Genomic DNA, 17,776 nt, shown 5'->3' on the forward strand with positions numbered 1-17,776 from the left:
ATGAGTATGAAGAAACAGCGTAGTAAAATAATACACATAGTAGACAAGAAACTTAGAGCAATTAGGAATAATTTAGATACAACGATCGGGAATATTTCAAATAGCGGACAAAACTAACAACATAGGTGGAATGAAATAAACAGAAATCTCTGAAATAATGTACCATCATCCCAGAGTCTGCAAACAGCTGACAAACCTCGATTCAGTGGGGACTTGGATAATTATTTCCAGATCATAATTCCCAAGCTCCCTTTAAAAATAGTTCAACTGTCATGTACAGACGGTGAAATTGCAAAGTCAAAGCAACTCCAATCTAGTTTTCATGCAGAAAACATCTGGGTCTGTTGGCAAATTCCTGTCCAGGTAGAGCTAAGGCCTGGCCACCACCCAAGCTCTAAGTGGGAGAGAATTCCCTAAATGTAATTTTAAACAAGGCTCCTAAGAATAGCACTTAGGAGTAAAGGTCTAGGGGTGAAAGACAGATGAACCATCCAATAGCTGTCTCCTCCAAAATTTCCTCAGCATGGAGATGCTTTAAACACAGCAAACTGTTGGAGTGGTTCTGTAATAACAATTGGGACTGCATCTGATTGCTTAGAGTAGATGTCACAATACCATCAGTTTAGAGAAGACTTCTGACAAAGCTGAGATATCATTTCCTGGAACTCTGAAAAATACTTGAAAATCATGAGGCAGCACTAGGTCAAACCATGAAGCCCCAGTGCAGAGCCCAGCTAGAGGGGTAGTCTGGTCTAAGAGATACATGAGCAGCTAGAGAACAAAAGAAGGATCATGAAATGACACGTGTCTTGTAGATAATTACACCAAAAGATGGTAAAACATATGAAAAGCTGGCTATAAAAACAGGAATAGAAACATGAATGTATTTATGACAGAAAAAATGCAACAAAGGAAACACTGAACAGCTCACTCATAAAATTTATGATATCTCAGATTAAATAACACTCAAACCTGATATAAATTCCTTTCGACATCAATAGAGCTTAACAAGATGAACTCAATAAAACCCAGTCCTAAAAGGATTTCAAATTAATAAACATAATTTCATTATCACCTTAGTAGAACAAAAAGCACATTCAAGAGAACTCAATGTTAATTACTATTAATACCAAACATAACTGGATCCATAAAAAGCTGGAATAGATCATTGCTGAAATTACGTAAAACTGAATCTTAACATTTATAAAATCTACCAAAATTTACTTAATAAAACTTAACCTTATTCAAGAAGGTAACTGAGCGTTACAATATTTGGCCTTAATTTAACAGAATTCAAACGAACATTCTTAAAAGTTATAGATATGACATGATGTAACTCAGTCTAAGGTTATTAACACAAAAAGACAACTTAAAGGTGAACAAGCTGTAAGTGAAATAACAGCATGATGGTCTGCTGGATGGATTAAAGTTGTAACAAGCATATTAGAATTAGAAGTAAATCAGTTATGAGTAAAACCCATGGTAACTGCAAATTCCATGGAAACAGAAATTCAGTAAGACTTTTCAAAGTGCAGGGTTACTGGGAAATAAATAAAATAATGTGCAATTTAGCATATTGCTGAACAACCCAACAGCTTTTAGTGACAGTATCTGGCATCATTTTATATGGCAAACGTGTTAGCATTCTTGTTAAAGAGATCAGACCATGTTAAAATTTGATAGGTAATAAGGCGCTGCATTTACCGCTTTTCAATCTCTCCAGTAACTATAAAACTACATAAAACAATCAGAATTTAGTCAGAAACTAAAATAAACTTTTAAAAACCCTAGAGCACCACGTTTTCAAGGCACACAAACACAGCTCTGGGCCAGAGCGGGGCCTGTGCCGCCCACAGGGGAGAGGGAAGGCGCTGCCCACAGGGAAGCTATGGGGAGAACAGAGGCCATCTAAACTGCAATGACATAACTGTACACCTGTAAAGCTTCTCTCAATATTCACACAGTATTCATCCCTTAATTGCCAGAGCCAATCATCTCATTTTCCATCTCTCAGCAGGGCCCTGCAGCCGTGAATCCAGCCCGCCGGGGCTGGCCCGGCTCGGCTGCCACAGCCCTCCCGGGGCCGCTGCACCTCTGCTCCCCAAAACACTGCGGGGAAAAGAGCAGGGGAAAAGCAGCAACACACAACAAACTCTACAACCTGCACACAAAAGATAAACACAGAAGAGGCACAAGCTGCATTTTATTGCACAATCTGACAACAGTCACTGACTGAGAGTTGCATTTCCAAGGTCAAGATCTGTCTTTTGAGAAACCTCAAACTCAGAAATACCATTTTTACTAGATGTGTACAAGGCCAGGCCTCACTGGAGGCACAGCTTTTCTTGCAACTCTGCATCATCTTGAACTGAAAAAGAATTAAGCAGTGTGCTCATGAGTCTGGCATCTCAGCCAGAAAGGCCAGGTATTAGAGCGAAGAAGTCAGCCTACAAAATCTGATTATTTTTTCTCTTCCATTGGCCTGTCAATAATGATAATCAGAATATATTTCCACATGTTAACATGAAGGTGTTTGTATTTACAGAAGCAGGAACATATCTATGAAGGCTTTTGAATTCTCTTCAAGGACAAGGACATTTGAACCAACAACCCTTTCTTAATAGAGAGGCCCAGTTTAACTTTTCACTGAAGATGTTAAACCCAAGGGCAGTTCATGCAATGCTGTCTTTACATGTCGCTGTAGAGACAGGCAAGACACCTATTTCTTCATGCACAACAGCCCATCTTTATTCTTCACAGTTCATATTTCTATGGTTTTCTGAAGGCATTGTGTTTCATTTTAATTGCTTAGTAACTTAGTGCAACTCAGTTCATTGGTTAGTAGTTGCTCATGTAGGTGTCAGTCAAAACCTTTCCTCTCTAACGCTGTTTCCATTCTTGTCTCCTGCATAGAAGATGTGGGTAGAAGTCTTTCCTCTCACAGGTGCAAATTCCTTTCTCACAGGAACTTGTCAGGCTAGCTGTTAGCTGTGCTTAGCCCAAGCAGCAGGCCTGAGCCATCATTTTACAAGGGTAACAAGGCTCTTCTTTTATAGGGTTTACCTATATGCAACATTGACATACGATTCTTTCAATCTTAAAGAATCATCTTTAATTTCTTTCACGTGAATTTTGACCTTTGTAATATTTGTATATGGTAGATTTGGAGTTCAAATCTGTTTTGAATCATGCCTTCATAGAATCCCAGACTCATGGAATCATTCAGCCTGGGAAAGCTGTGTGAGACCATGGAGTCCCAGCTGTGCCCGATGCCCACCTTGTCCCTGAGGCGACTCCGGCGTTTCGGGGTCTCCCCGGCCCCGGCTGCCGTGGGAGCCCAAGACAGAGAAGTCCAATTCAGCACGACCTGTCCGGGCCCCTCAGGCAGGCCCCAGAGCTGCAGGCAATCTTAGCAAACTCAGCTCTTTAGTGAGATCAGCTCTTTAGTGATTCTCAGCTCATTTGTGATTTCAGCTCTTGGCTTGCTGAGTGCCTTTGGCAGATGCTGGCAGAGAGAGGAGAAGGCTGTGTGAGGTTCCACAGAGATGTCTTTATTGATGTCTTCTGAGAAGGTCTCAGGGACAGCTCTTCTGCAGAACAGGGCAGAAGTAGGGCTTTATATAGGGTACAGGAGTTTTAGAAACAATCCAATAGTGAGGGTCGAGGCGAAAGTGAACTTTCTGTAAGTGGGCTTACAGAGAGATAAGCAAGGGTCCGAGGGTGGAAGAGGGGATTATTAGGTCCTGTCATCATGACCAGGCATTTCCTGTCTTAGGCTGCTGAATGCCATGGAGGCATTGCAGGCCCTGGGCCTGCTACAACTCCACTTTCTGTATTTAGAAAAAAGGCGTTCCTTATAGTTCTTTTAAACCAATGGAAAAGGCATGAGAACATAGCTAATACAATGACAATTACAAGGAAAATCCACAACATTCCCTTAACCAAAGATGCAACCCATCCTGTATATCCCCACTGACTGAAAAGGTCATTGACCCAGTCTGGGCTGTTTTCTACTTTTCAGTCCTTCACCAGTTCCTTCAGTTTCTGGATGTTTGCGTGGATGGATTCCTAGCATTAAGAGAGATTGAAGCAGCACATCCCTTCCAAGTCTTGGCAGCCGTGTCCGTGGGCAAGCAGCAGGAAGTCAATTGCTGCTTGATTTTGGAGTGGTGCATGTCTTGTGGTCTCTTCTTCCTTTCAAAGATCGCTCAGGGCAGCCGATGTAGCGCTGGCTTGCTTACTGAGCCAGCACCCAGGGTGATTCATTTCACCAAGGGCTTTAGCTGCAGTTACCCATGGTAGGAATAGGGAGACAGCAATCCTTTTTGGTTTGTTCCAATCGTATAATTTGGGATTGCAATTTTCATCAAATTCTGTGTAGGATCTTTTGTGCCATTTTCATTCACTTTCTTTTTTTCAGTTATGTAACAAGGTTATATTTGATGTGAGGGTAGAAAGTTTTCCAAGGGTACAGGGACCTCCCTGTAGCCATGAGGGGATCCCAGCCCATACTCAGTCACCACAGATGAGAAACGTTCCCTTGGGTAGTACTTTGGGGTGAAGAGAGGATACAGAGATCACACGAGCAGTGTAATTACACCAATCAGGAGGGTTATAGGCTTTGTTAATTGGTGATGTGTCTTTTCGGTATCTGGTTTTGGTCTGGTCAATTTCTGGCCAATTATTTTTTGGACACCTAAAGTAAAATTTGACACAGTATGTGGCCTTGGAGGACCCCATCAGGTCCAATTCTTGGGGTTCCTCGAGAGCATTGGGCAGCATTTTTGTCCACTGGTCCCAGGTGCCCACCAGGTTGGGTCTCTTACCTGTGGTGAGGAGGAGCTCTGAGTTTTAGACGGGCCAGGCATCGGCTGCGAAAGGAATTCCTACCAGACATGTGGAAAGTGGGTTATCCATGCTTCCCATGGATAAGCACATGTTATCCTGTTTTAACGTCCTTGCTGAGGTTACCCAGACATTGTGGCCAGGCTTTGGGCTGATCCAACTGATGGCACACGGTACAGTGAAGAAATCCAAGCAGCAGTGAGGACAGCACCAACGGAGACATTTTTCATCTCTGGACAGGAATGGAGCTTCTGATAGGCAATATAAGCAAAATTTGTTATCTTGATGGTGGGAGGGGAGGGTTAGGGTTTTCTCCTTTGTTCCTTTCCTCTGTTCCTTCCCCTCCCCCTTTTTTTTTTTCTTTCTTTTCTTTTTTTTTTTCTTTCTTTTCTTTTTTTTTTTTTTCTTTTTCCTTAAACTAAGGATGGGGGAGTGGGTATAAGGTTAGGGGTTTTTGGTAAGAGTTGAGAAAGGGGAATAATAGGGCTTTTTAGGATCTAAATGGATAATAACATATAATTCAGAGAACAATTTTGTGTTCAGGCTGTGTCTGGCTTATGGCTTGATGCAGCAGAATGTTGTTCAGCTTTCTGTTTTGTCTGCTGTCCTGTGATGGGATGGGCTTTTCTTCTGTATGTGGACATTTGGCAACGTCTTCGTCTCCAGGCAGAACTGGTCTGGTTTTGAGGAGGTCTTGTGTTTGACTCAGGGGAATTCTTGTCAGTGTTTGTGGGAGTGGCTTTTGCAGTGCCTAGGTATGGTTTTATGTTTTTTCCTGGGTACCATCCTGGAGCAGATGGGAGTAGAACACAGGCATCCCCTCTTCCCCAGGTTGTCAATTGGAATGGCCCAGAAATTTGATGTGTTTTTGGGTCCTTCCCCAGTACAGGTGGTTTCTCAGTGAGCTTTGCTTGGGTGGTATTTGCAAAGTGGCGAAGTACTGGGGGGTCAGGCTCTGATGTTGTAGAGTTCAGGAAGTTGATGACATAGAGAGCCTTGCAAAGTCTTTCCACTGGAGATTTCATTTTTGTTTCTCTTTGCTGCTGACTGAGGACTCTTTTGAGGGTTTGATGTGTCCTTTTTACGATGGATTGTCCTGTGGGATTTGCAGGTATGCCTTTCTTGTGTTCTATTCCCCACTCACTGAAGAACTCTTTTAACTGACAAGAGGTATAGGGAGGTCCATTGCAGAGAGTATTAGTACAGAAAGTATTTCTACTGCCTGGCTAGTAAAGAGAGGGCACGGACTTTTACAAGGAGTGCATAACCCAGGCCTGAAGCCAACAGACAGTCCTAGAAATGTCCTTGGACCAGAGATGAGAGGAAGTTGGACAGTTACACAATGGCTGCAGACTAGGCTAGCTAGACACCAGGAGATACCAGCAAAACCGCAAGGCAGCAATTACACAAGATAGCAGCAGACCGCAGGACAGAAAGAGTGTAGAACCAAGAAAAGCATGAGCAGCTGGTTTACACCAATCACAGCATGAGTCAGGGCTCCTGGACAGTCCCTTGTAACCAATAATATGTACGCTTGAGCCGCATGGACAGATAACAATGCTATATAAGAGCCTATCAATTTCCAATAAATCGAACAAGATGCATACCTCGTGTCGAGTCGTGTCTTGATTCCAGACCCCTTATCTCTTCATATCATTACGGTGGGACATGCTGTGCTGAGACAGATACAACCTTGTCCTATATATACAAGCAACATTGTCTGATTGCCTGAATGCGTTTCAAAGTGGCAAATGCTTTGGTCTGTGTCCAAACGTGTGTCTTGATCACTTTCTAATGTCCCCTCACATATGTACCCCAGTTGGTTCCTCATAGAACAGGGCTCTAGGTTGATGGTCTGCCACTCTCCTCTAATTTCTCGTGCCCATGTTCTATGTTCAGAAGGATACAACACAGTCCCTTCATGGTTTAGTCCCAGGGGAACTATTGGGTGACTTAAGCTCACTGATGCATTACGTATTGTTAAAATAAAGGCTGTTACTTTACTAGTCGCAGGGTTATAAGTGAAGTTGGCCAAAGTCCACCAAGATCCCTTTCCATATCGGATGCACTATCCCAAACAATTTTGTGGAGTTCAGCAGAGAATATTCCTCTCTGCCCTCCCTGATGATGCAGCAGCCACTGACTGCATCCACAGTTGTGCTTGAGTACACCCAAGAGCTAGTGAGATGTTTTCACTGGCTCTGCCTAATGCATTAATTATTACCTCATCGTCCTGTTCTTCAGTGTTCTTCCTTTCTGGCAATACTTTGGAGAACTTCCAGTGGTTGTCACCTAGTGCTAGCAGGGAGGATTGTAAAGGTTGCTGTAATTTAACTAAGTCACTTCCCCACTGTGGTTAATTTATTCATCAACACTTCTGAATCTATGGTGTTTAGCACTCCCAGTCCAGTCCCTAGCAGCCCAGTGAGATCTCTTTTACTCCTGAAGTTAGGGGGCATTCATTCTTGAAGCCAAGTGGTCCAGTCCATGAAAGGATTTCTGAGAAATGGGGCATACTCTAGTTGAATGTCCAAAGCATTTACCTGTATTCCCATTTCTACTCGCTTCAGAGACCATTCTGGATTAACCAGCAGTCTCTGAGTTCTTGTTTTCTTCATAGCATACGGCCCAATTCTAGTAATCACAGGAACTATAGGCTGCACTTCTGCTTCTGGAATAATTGGCCTTTGGGTAGGAACAGCTTTCTTTTGTGTTAGTGGGGTAGTTCTGATCTTGTTCTTCTGATATTCAGTGCACACTTGAGTGATGCTAAAGTCAAGATCATACTCTCTTATTGCAAACCCTTCTATTTTTAGGGCACTTACTCAAACATTTGTCACAGCATTCAGAGCTAATCTGAATGAGTTTCATGGGTGGATGGTAAGCCTCATGCAACCCACCTTGCACAAATGCATAGCTACATCCCCAAACATTTCTCCCTTCCCACAAAGGTGCATTTGTGACCTTCAGGATCTCATTTAGGGCCCTATGAGAGTGGGGATCACAGGCCCTCCCTTGGCACGGGTACATCCCAGTTACGTTGTACCTGCGCGGTATCGCACTGGCTCCTGTTACAACCATGGCAATGGCTATAATAGTTACCACCTTCTTCATCATGTCCATGATTTCTCTAAGTCCATATATTCACGGTTCCAGGTGAGCTTCAGCTTCAGTTCTTTGTCACCTGGCATCAGTTTCCAGACTTCCTCAGGGGCTTTCTTCACTCGGGAGTAATGGATCCAGGCCTGCTGTTCTTTGATCTAGATTGCAGTAAAGGTAGCGAGGAGCACCTGGAATGGTCCTTCCCACTGCAGTTCCAGGGTCTTTTCTGCCAAAGACTTAACATACCCATAATCCCCAGGTTGTACATCATGTACTGGTCCATCCAAATCTCTGTTTTGAGCTCCAGCCACATATTTTGCAGTTCCTCTCAGCTGTTTATTCAGGGCTATCATATACTCGGGTAGGGTTTCCTCCCCTATTTGTGTAGGTGTGGCTCCTTCTTGAATTGCATATGGTCTCCCATATAATATTTCAAAGGGGCTCAATTTTTCCCTTGTCCTTGGTTTTGTCCAAATTGGCAATAATACTAATGGAAGAGCCTGGGGCCAAGGTAGGTTTGCCTCTTGTCCCAATCTCACAATTTGTTGCTTAATCAAATGATTCATCTTTTCCACTTGGCCACTCGATTGAGGATGATATGGGGTATGCAGCTCACAGTCTATCCCCAGCTGGTGGCTAATTTCTTGCACAATTTTGAATGCAAAATGCGGCCCTCTGTCTGAGGATATGGTGGCTGGAACCCCAAACCTCGGGATTATTTCTTGCAACAGTGCTTTGCTTACCTCTCGTGCTTTAGCTGTCCTAGTAGGGAAAGCTTCTGGCCAACCTGAAAAGGTATCAGGCAATACCAAGAGGTAATGATATCCCCCCTTCCTGGGTAATTCTGTGAAATCGATTTGCCACTGTTGCCCAGGTCCGCAGCCTTTCCCAATTTGTCCAACTTTAGGCTTTGGGATGTTTTTCGGATTAGTTCAGAGGCAAAGACTACACTGACAAGTTACCTGTATTACTGTGCCCTGGAGTTTCCTGGCCATAATTTTTCCTTTCAAATGGTTGTACAGGGCATCTACTCCCCAGAGTGTTTTTTCATGTTCTTTTTGCACTGATGACCACAGCAAATAGGAAGGCGCTACAAGTTTCCCTTCCTCTGTTACAGCCTGTCCTTCTTGATTATAATTTGCTTTTTTTGCCTTAAAAAGTTTCTTATCCTTTTTATTGTACACTGGCTTACCATCAATAGAAATGTTTCCATCTGGGATCAATGTTGCCTCCACTGTCTCCTCAAATACCTCACCTCTGGCTGCGTCTTTTGCCTCTCTGTCCACCAGCATGTTCCCTTCTTTCAATTCAGAGCTCACTTTTTGCTGTGCCTTAATGTGCATGATGGCTGCCTTCTCAGGTAGTTGTACTGCACCTAGTAGTCTCAGTATCTCTTGTGCATGTTTAATATTCTTCCCTTGTGAATTCAACAGTCCTCTCTGTCTCCAAATGGCTCCACGTGCATGAACCACCCCAAACGTGTACCTTGAGTCCATGTAGATGTTAACCTCTTTTCCTTTTGCCAGCTCTAAGGCTCGAGTTAAGGTGATTATTTCAGCCTTCTGTGCAGAGGTGTTTGCTGGTGAAGGTCCAGACTCTATTACCTCTCTGCTTGTGGTAACCGCATATCCAGGGTGCCTTTTTCTACTGATGACATAGCTGTTTCCATCAGTGAACCAGGTCTCAGCATCTTCAAGTGGGGTGTCCTTCAGATCCGGGCAGCTGGAGAAACTGGCTCCAGTGGTCTCCAGACAGTCATGGATCACTGCTTCTCCCATACTCCCACTGAGGAAGGAAGCTGAATTCACAATGTGAGTTACCACAATTTCAACATCATCTTGTTCCACTAGTATAGCTTGGTACTTCAGAAACCTCTGTGGGGAGAGCCAATGTCCCCCTTTTGCCTCAAGGACTGCAGACACCATGTGGGATACCAGCACAGTCATTTTCTGGCCCAGGGTGAATTTGTGTGCTTCCTGGATGTTCACTGCCACTGCTGCAACAGCTCTGAGACACCCTGGCCATCCTTTAGCTGCCGTGTCCAGCTGTTTGGAGAGATAGGCCACTGCTCTCTGGTACGGGCCTAAGTTCTCTGCTAATATTCCCAGGGCAATCCCTTGTTTTTCGTGGGAAAACAGGAAAAATGGTTCACTCACGTCTGGAAGTCCTAGAGCCGGAGCTGACATGAGGGCCTTCTTTAGTTGGTCAGAGGCTTGGGTTGCTTCTTTTGTCCACTGAAGATCTCTGCTCCCTTCCCTGATCAGGGCATATAGAGGTTTAACAAGTAACCCATAGTTAGAAAACCACAGGCTGCACCACCCTGTCATGCCTAAAAAGGTTCTCAGTTCCTTCAGTGTCTGAGGGCTCGGGGTCTGGCATATTGCTTCTTTGCCATCCTGCCCCAAGGTCCTTTGACCAGCACTCACCTCATAACCCAGGCAAATGACTGTTTGCCTCACCATCTGGGCTTTCTCCTGGGATATTCCATACCCCTGCAGGCCCAAACAGTTTAGGAGGCTTACCGTCCAGTGCACGCGTGTCTCCTGGGTCTGGGTGGCTGTTAGGAGGTCATCCACGTACTGCAGCAACTGCCCTTCTCCTGGTGGAGGTTTCCAAGACTCTAAATGCTTGGCAAGTTGCTCCCCAGATACAGTGGGAAGTTCTTGTACCCCTGTGGTAATAAACACCATGTGAGCTGCTTCCTCCGTGCAGTTTTGGGGTTCTCCCATTTGAATGCAAAAATTTTCTGGCTGGCCTCGGAGAGAAGGAGGCAAAAGAAGGCATCCTTCAAATCTAAAATGGTAAACCAGGTTAGTTCAGGTGTTAAAGGAGTTAATAAAGTATAAGGGTTAGCAACTACTGGATACAAGTCTTCAGTTACTTTGAGAACAGCCCTTAGGTCTTGTACTAACCTGTATGACCCATCAGGCTTTCTTACTGGCAAAATGGGGGTATTGAAATCAGACTGACACTCTCTTAACAGTCCTATTAGACAACACATTATCTATGATTTTGCTAGTCCCTTCTCGGTCTTCCTTCTTTAGGAGGTATTTTTTAACCCTTACTTGTTGTTCCCCTTCCTTGAGCTTAATTTGTATGGGCAATGCATTCTTTGCTCTCCCTGGTATATTAGAAGCCCATACACCAGGGAATATTTGATCCATTATTTTCTTGAAGTTTTTCTCTTCTTCACTTACAGTTTCAATTTCTTTGATTATTAACATTAGGCTTAACAGCTCCACATATTGTTGGTCCTTTACCTCCAAACTAATTTCTCCATTTTTCAATATTATTTTTGCATCCAGCTGCTCTAGCAGATCCCTGCCCAAAAGTGCAGATGGAGCATTAGGCATATATAAAAATGGATGAATCTCCCATTGCTTTCCCAATTTATACTTTAATGGTTTGCAAAAATATGCTCTTTCAGATTGACCAGTAGCCCCCTTTACCATAACATAATCATTTGTTAGAGGTACAGGACCTTATTCAACACTGACAATGTTGTCCCTGTGTCCACTACAAATTCCACTTCCTTTTCCTTGTTCCCCAGTTTAACTACAACCAGAGGGTCCCCTAGGGTAGGGCCCTCCTCTCCTCCTCAGTCCTCCTTCACATGAGCAACCAGCCTTTCCCCCAACCCCCAATCGCTTTTTCTCTGTTCATCACCCCTTCTTCATTCTGGGCACTGGTTTTTCCAGTGTCCAAATTTCTTGCAAAATGCACATGGATCTTTTCCCACTCGGGGTGGTCCTTGTCTTGGCAGGTCTTGCTCACGTTTCTCCTTTTCTCCCGCCCTTACTACTGCTACTAATTTCTTCATCCCTGGTTTATATCCTCCCTCCCGATTACTAAACACTCTCCATGCTTCATCCAATAGAGTCTCCAAGCCTCAGCTATTTGGGCCCCGGATCTTCTGAAGTTTCCACCTGATATCTCCTGTAGATTGTCCGAAAAATAAATTTATTAGTTGTTGTATTCCTTCATCCAATCCAGAGTCCAGGGTGGTATATTGCCGTATCGTGTCCCAGAGGTGATCCAAAAATTCAGAAGGTGTTTGAGTAGGACCTTGTTTAACAGCATATAAGGCTGACCAATTTATGGTTTTAGGAATTGCTCATTCTAGTCCTTTTACTACAAAGTCTTGGTATCTCTTAAGCTGTGCCCATTCATCGGGTTCATTGGGATCCCACATCGGATCCTGAAGGGGAAACACATCTTTGATATCCTCTTGTGCTGCTGCACAAGCGTCTTCAGCTAAATCCTTGGCTACCTTCAAACCCAACTGCTTCTCTGTTTCTGTTAAGGCATCAAGCAGTAACTGCATGTCTGCCCAATCAGGTAAATGCTGCTTAGCCATAAACTTCACCCTTTTAGCAACCCCTATTGGGTCATTCCCATAACCCTTAGCAGTCTTTTCCCAAGCCTCCAAATCCACTGAGAAAAAGGGGACCTTAATCATCCTTGGTTCCCCATTAGAGGTTATAGCCTGCCTTAAGGGTGCTTGTATGAGTCCTTTAGTTTGCTTTCTAGTTGTTTGTGGGGGTGGGTTCAGTCTGGTTTGCCTTCTGGCCCTTGATGCTATCAGACCTTGCAGGGAAGGCTCAGGACTTGGTTCAGATTCATCCCATTCACTATCACTACTAGGCAACGGTGGGTAAAGCCTCCATGGTTCCCTTAATTCAGGAGTTGGTGGGGAAACCCCTCCCTCAATTACTGTTTTTCCCAGGGCAGAGGAACCAGAAGACAAGTTAGGGGAGGCTAAAGTTGGTGAGGGTTCCAATTTTACTCGTTCCTCTACCCTGCCTCCTTCCTGCTTTCTAGGGGGTGGTAAAAGTGCCTCTACTGTCTCTTGTTCTAAGATCTCTGTTGCATGGAGCACGTGCTACAACACTGTTTCAGCTTTTCCCTGTTAGCTTTATTATCCTTCTCAAGAGCCAATACCAGTGGATCAGATGGAGGCCTAATCCCACAATCCCTTTGCCACTCAGGGGGATTTCAAAGGCTGAAAAACATAGCAGCATAAGTCACCTCTTGCCACTTCTATTCCCACCTAAGGAAAAGCATGAACTGTAATAGAGTCTCATAGTCCAGTGTACCATTTGCTGGCCATTTCACTCCTCCATCAAGTCTATAGAGTGGCCACCACTACGTGGAAAGTTTGACAAGTTCCCTTTTAGTTTCACTGCCACCATAGCCCACCAGCTCTTTCCAGTGTGTTAAGATACACCCTAAAGGGCTTCCTCTGGGAATCTCTTTGCTTTCATTTGCCCCCATGTTTAGGACCCTCTTTTCCAAAATGTCTTTTGATCTTATCCCAGTTCTTAAATTTCACTTGGTATTCCCTTGGTACAAAAATATACTGGCAACACTCAACTCTAAGAATTTCCACTGCTTTCTTTAATGTTCCTGAAACCCCATTTTCCAACAACTCAAATATTTTAATGCTATCCCGTAACTCTTGACCAATTGCCAACAAAATTCATATAGTTATCTGGGCAGCCTTTTGTTCCTTTTTATAACAGAGAGACAAGTTCCAGTCTTAGGTATTAACCACCTGTACCCTTGCCAGACCCACGAGTCCTGACAGACTGCACACCGAAACACGATCCACAGATCACAGCAGCAATCTTTCCTTGGGCAGGGGAATACCCCTGAACCAGGTTCTCCATTCCTGTGCCTCCTGTTCCTGCTCATATAGTTGTGCTAGCAAACAAAAGGGATAAAACAGCTTGTTAATTAATTTTCTCCTTTTCTCTAAAAAAAGAAAGGGTTAGCAGGCCTTCAAAGGCAGGGTTCAGAGCAGCAGCTGTTAGGGAAAGAACTTGTAGTTCTACAAAAAAGGGGTGGGAAAACTCCTTTTGATTCAATCTAATGAAACCACACCATGTAGTTAGGTACTCCACCCAAGTTGCAGGTTACTAATAATTTATTAAATCAGGTCCTCTGTTAAGCTTTGCTCCAGGTGTATTCCTATTAAAATATGTTTAAAAATTGGAAGCAACTTTTCATACACTGTAGACAGTGTGCAGCTGAAAGCAAAGCGTATCTCTTGTCATGCTGTAACCAAAGGACAGATGGAAACCTTGCAAAGTATCAGTCAAGTTCTGGCAGAAATTTGACGATTCCACGCTGCACCAAGAGCTGTGTGAGTCACTACTATAACCCATTCCGAAGCTTTTTGGACTGCTAACCAAATTTCTCTCACACTTTGGTGGAAAATGTTACAGAACACAGAGTTCAGCTGCGTATCTGGGCACCAAAGAAGTCTCTCAGCTACCTCTGCCAGCACTACTTCTGGGCTCTCTGTTTTCTGCATACAACCAAAGCCGCTAAACTGAATTTCCCTTTTCTTGCTGACAACCTGACTCCTAACACTAATAGTTTAGGCTCACAAAAAAGAAACAGACAGGGGTTTTTCACGACCCCAAACACAACAAAAGTTTTAACAAGGTCCTGCTGAAAATCACACAAACTTTGGCCAGGGCACAGCACAAATCCCTCCACAAGAATTGGGGGGGTGGAGGTAAACCATCAGCACTTTAAAATATTACCACACACTCTAGCAACTGCAAACCTCACATACCAATAAAATTATCAAAACACGCGCTCACCAAACTCTCGGCGTTTTACAGGGAGATAAAAAGAGGTATCCCAAGGCTACAAAGTCTGGACTCCCCTCTGGTTACCCAGGAAACAAATGACTGCCTGATCACCAGGACTGTGTCAGGAATAGTTGTGGGCTTTCCATTCACTCTTTTAACTACTAAGGAAACAAATTTAACTCACACAAAGCCTTTTTCACCTGACCATACATCAAATAAAAGTTTACATCCAAAAACACATGCTGTCCAAGCTCACACACAGCCTAATTCCCCTCTAACACAGTCTAAGCACAATACAAACACTTGAAATCAGTCCGCTCTCCCAAACAAAAGTGTCAGTGTTCCTCCACAATCAGGCAGGGATTTCAAAGACCTTTTACAACTTTAAGCTTACAAAACTCCCAAAAACACTTACAAAGGTTAATAACACATGCCAAATCACACAAATGATAATGCTTACAACACAAACTCTCACAAACCACAACAAATACAGTGCATCTACAACCTAAACACACAAAATCACAAAACCACCAAACAAACACGGATCCAATTACAATACACACACACACACACACAGACACACACACACAACGCTGGGGGCACAACCAGGATTGTCTGCCACCCACAATGGGACCCTTCGCAGCCCAAAAATTCAGACTAACCACCCAAATGATGAGTCACTGAGGTGCACCTTTAAACTATAAATTGAAACCAGAGCCACCCCTGCTCCAATCCCAATTCACAACACCACAGCCATTGTCTCCACTACGAGGCACGGACTACCAGAGCCCTGGTCCCCACTGCGGGACACGGGTTACCAGACCACTGAGGCGGGACGTCTCCCGCGTCCTATTAACTGCTGATATAATAAGGTACCTTTCCCTAAAGAGAAACATACCTTTTGTCCGTGGTTCCAGCAGGACCTGGTCTTTCCCCACGTAGGCAGCAGGATCACAGGATCCTCCTTCCCAGAAATTCCTGGGTGGGTGCCCAGAGGGGTCCCGGACCCCCACTGGCCCCACGGCCAGAGAGTGCAGGATGTCCTGCTGCAGTCACCAAAGTGATTTATTAAAAAAATATGGATATTGATCTAGCACCGATATCCAACTGTGACGGACAAAAACTCTCTAACAGTTTAAAGCTAGAAAGTGTATGTTTATTGCGATGCCGGGTGGCGTGTGGGATTGCTCCCAAATGCACACTGCAATTTACAGGTGATTACAGAGTCCTGTCATCCATACAACTACTGAATACCCAAAATACAAATACATATTCATAATTTTGGTACATCCCATTCCCTGTTTCATAGGCTAATTAGTTCAAAATCTATTAGGCATACGTAGTTTGTTCTTTGAAATGGGTCGGGGTCCCTTTCATGGGAAGGGTCCCAAAATGAGGAAGTAAATGAAGTCTTCCTCATTCTGACCTTTCTACCTTTTCAATGCAAATATGACAAATGAACCCTTGATAGAATTCCCATTCCCTGTCTTCAATTGGTTTCAGAACACAGGAGGCCCACAATTGTCTTATGTTCCTAAAAGCTATCTGTCAGTTTCTATAGTCTTCATTATAAACCCAGCTAACCAAACATTGTGTTTGATTAGCTGGGTTTATAATAAAGACTATAGAATGATTGACAAGCAATCCATTATTAGTTAATTACTAACTCTTACCTTCATCAAGGCCTACCTATTTATTTTAATTAATTACAATAAAGCTTATCTCTAACTAAAATCTTAGCTCCTCTAAAATGTCTAACTTCCTTAAAGTTTTTGTTTCAAATCCAGCCTCTTGCCATGGTGCTCTTGGGTCTTCCTCTTCAAGATGGGGGTCCCACAAGGTGTGGCCATCAGGGGGTGACTTACGGGGTGCAGGTCGTGCTGTCCTGTCTTGGTTTGGAAAGCCAGGTGTCTGCTAAGGAAGGCAGGAACCTCCCCTGAAATGGAAAATGGAAACTCCTTCCCTCTGAATTGTTATAATTCTGAATTAAGGGGCTCTCAGGCAAAGCTATGGGAATAGGAATTCTTTTTTAGCAAAAATTAAAAATACAAAGGCAATAGCAAAAACCAAAAAAAAAAACCAAAACCACTGACAGAGTCAGAATATAACCTGACACCCTGTGGGTCAGGGTGCTGGCAGCAGTCCCATTGAATGGTGGCTGAAGCCCTCCTGCAGTGACAGGTGTGGCTCTGTTGGAGCAGGGATCCTGGAGAAGGGTGGAGTTTTCCTCTGAAGGTCCAGTGGTGGTGTAGATGGGCCTGGTCTTCCTCTGGCAATCCAGTGGGAAAAGGTTGATCCTCTGGCAATCCAGTGGGAAAAGGCTGCTGCAATGTTCCAAACTCAGATTCTATCCAGGAAGAAATGCTTGGCTCCTCCCGCTGGGCAGAGCATCTCCCAGTGGCATGATGTTATTTTATCAGCCATGCAGTAGCACTCACTGGCCCATTAACAGGAGGTAATTAATAATTATTGACAGAAGCTATCTCCTGGATGAAGGATTGGTTGTGGAAGAGATAAACTGCCCAATGAACAGAAGATAAGTGCTCCACCTCTGACTGATGGCAAACAGAACACACACTTAGCTTGCAATCCAGGACATGTCCTCACTGGCTGCCCCCATTCTCCAGAGTCCATGGTGTCCAGGGAGGCTGCAGCTGCCGGTGCCGGGAACAAACGAGACGGGTCTTGGTTTCAGAAAGCTCCAGAATCCATTTCTTACCCCCAAAAGACAGGGCAAAGGCAGGTGCCCCCTCAAACACCTATGAAATGGTGAGACTTTAGAGATCGCTGATCAATGTCATTCATTTAACACAGTTTGGGCTGTTTTTAAGGGATAAAGATGAATCAGAAGAAAATCAAGGCCAAACCAAAAGGACAAGCAGCCAGGTGTGTTCCCAGCATGGATCACAGGGAATGTGGGTCACCAGGGCTGTGCCCAGCGTGGCTCCTGCAGTGGGGGATGGAGCTGGAGCAGCGCACGAAGGTCCTCCCGCACTCGGGGCACTCGCAGGGCTTCCCTCACCGGTGCCTCCGTTGGTGTTGGGTCAAGTTAGAGCTGCTGGAGAAGCTCTTCCCACACTGGGGACATTCGTAGGGCCTCTCTCCGCTGTGGATGCGCCGGTGCCTGACAAGGTGGCAGTTCTGCCTGAATCCCTTCCCGCAGTCGGGGCAGCAGAAGGGCCTCTCCTCTGTGTGACTCCAATAGTGCAGGAGGAGATGGGAGTGGG

The 17,776-nt window shown here is 44.4% G+C and overlaps 1 long non-coding RNA gene across 1 annotated transcript; it reads right to left on the reverse strand.

Annotated features, from left to right (window-relative positions):
* Positions 1-15,683: 15,683 nt before the first annotated feature.
* Positions 15,684-17,506, reverse strand: LOC135292562 (uncharacterized). The gene is made up of 2 exons (XR_010354800.1): positions 16,223-17,506; positions 15,684-16,111 (listed from the first exon to the last, which is right to left on the reverse strand). It is a non-coding gene; the product is annotated as an uncharacterized LOC135292562 (long non-coding RNA).
* Between the last annotated feature and the right edge of the window lie 270 nt (positions 17,507-17,776).

The sequence above is a fragment of the Passer domesticus genome, unplaced genomic scaffold (assembly GCF_036417665.1).
Source record: "Passer domesticus isolate bPasDom1 unplaced genomic scaffold, bPasDom1.hap1 HAP1_SCAFFOLD_37, whole genome shotgun sequence".
In the NCBI taxonomy this organism is placed as follows: domain Eukaryota; kingdom Metazoa; phylum Chordata; class Aves; order Passeriformes; family Passeridae; genus Passer; species Passer domesticus.